The sequence below is a fragment of the Eptatretus burgeri genome, unplaced genomic scaffold (assembly GCF_056783735.1).
Source record: "Eptatretus burgeri isolate ZD-2024b unplaced genomic scaffold, Ebu_testis_v1 Ebu_testis_scaffold_2176, whole genome shotgun sequence".
NCBI lineage: Eukaryota > Metazoa > Chordata > Myxini > Myxiniformes > Myxinidae > Eptatretus > Eptatretus burgeri.
The window spans coordinates 1-2000 of NW_028224124.1; the positions used below are offsets into that span (position 1 = coordinate 1).

Genomic DNA, 2000 nt, shown 5'->3' on the forward strand with positions numbered 1-2000 from the left:
GTGGTAACAATGGCGGTTGGTCCAAAATAAAGATAGTAAAAGAAAAACGGCTATCCTGAAGAGTCGCAGCACGCATGAATGACATGTATTCCCACTAGACAACGGGTTTGGGCCTAACTACACATATACTTACCGAGATATCTCACCGAAGGGACCTGAATGGTGGTTTGCGAATTTGGTAACCACAACAATATATATATATATATATATATATATATATATATATATATATATATATATATATACAGTGTATATATAAATATATATATATATATATATATATACAGTGTATATATAAATATATATATATATACAGTGTATATATAAATATATATATATATATATAAATATATAATAAATATATATATATATATATATATATATATATATATACCGGGCGTAGTGGCGTGCGCCTGTAATCCGGCTACTCGGAGGCTTGGGTTGGAGGATCGCTTGAGGACGGGTGCTCTGTGCTGGGCCACTCTATGAGAGGGCATAGGGCAGCCCGGAATCTTGGCGAAACCCAATCCTTATCCCTGTGTCGTCAGAGGTGACCAGGGTTGCGTCAGGAAGGGCATCCGGCGTAAAACCTATGCCAAAATCAGTATGCGGATCATAACGGATGATCCGCTGTGGCGACCCCGAACGGGAGCAGCCGAAAGACGAACAACAACAACAACATATATATATATATATATATATATATATATATATATATATATATATATATATATATATATATATATATATATATATATATATATATACACTGCATATACATATCTATACACTTGAGGACTCCTTGAGGAATATCTGCCTACGAGAGATTCCGATGAGAATCGTTCTACAGAGTAACCATGAAAAATATGCTTTTGCCTCATAACGTCACCAAATGATGTCATAATGTCTCAAGCTTGACATATCAAGAAAGCACTCATCGAGCTGTTCAATTTGAGGTACTACACGATATGGTTCCTAAAACTTGAAAATTTGACCTTGGGGTCAAATATGTTTGACCTGAGGCGCTAACCATGAAGGTCAAGGCCAATCGCCACCAAAAATTAATCAGCTGAGCGCCAGACCATGAACTATATTCCCATGAAGTTTGAAGACGATCCGATTAAAATTACTCAAAAAATAAGGGTTTCGTCGACTCCCCTGATTTGCGACAAAGTGACCTTGACCTTCGACCTTCAAAATTTTATGCGCAGAAAGGGACCTCTATAGGCCTCTGATATGCGAAGTTACAATAATTTCCAATGACAACTGTGCTCTGCAGAGGGATTTATATGTGATTACAGACCAAAAAAAAAAAAAAAACAACAAAAAAAACATATGAAGGTCAAGGCCAATCGCCACCAAAAATTAATCAGCTGAGCGCCAGACCATGAGCTATATTCCCATGAAGTTTGAAGACGATCCGATCAAAATTACTCAAAAAATAAGGGTTTCGTCGACTCCCCTGATTTGCGCCAAAGTGACCTTGACCTTTGACCTTGAACTTCAAAATTTTGTGCACTGAAAGGGACCTATATAGGCCTCTGATATGCGAAGTTACAAAAAATTTCCGACGATAACTGTGCTCTGCAGAATTTTTTATACGTGATTACAGACAAAAAAAAATACAAGCTGACTAACATATCTTGCAAAACTTTGTTTTGGCAAGATAATGAAAAAAATGCAGGTGAGTGACCCAAGACAATGGGGAAGCATGGTAATTTTGTATGCCGACAGACATCGAAGTCGATACACCAGAAATAAAAAGAAATCACAATCGTCGGAAAGCATCCGTAAATGAAAATATAAATAAATGAAAATATATAAATGAAAAATCAAATGCAGGTGAACAACCAGAGACAATGGGGAAGCACGGTTCATATGCTTGCTCAATGTGTAAGCACATCCCACGAGTATATCCTGTGTGTATATATCAAAAACAAAGCATTGTGAACAGATATCATACTTAGGTACAAAAAAAGAGAAGAAGGCATTGGTAATTG

The 2000-nt window shown here is 36.5% G+C and overlaps 1 pseudogene; it reads left to right on the plus strand.

Moving 5' to 3' along the window:
• The first annotated feature begins 392 nt into the window (after positions 1-392).
• LOC147006832 (signal recognition particle RNA) lies at positions 393-533 on the plus strand (annotated as a pseudogene).
• The last annotated feature ends 1467 nt before the right edge of the window (positions 534-2000 follow it).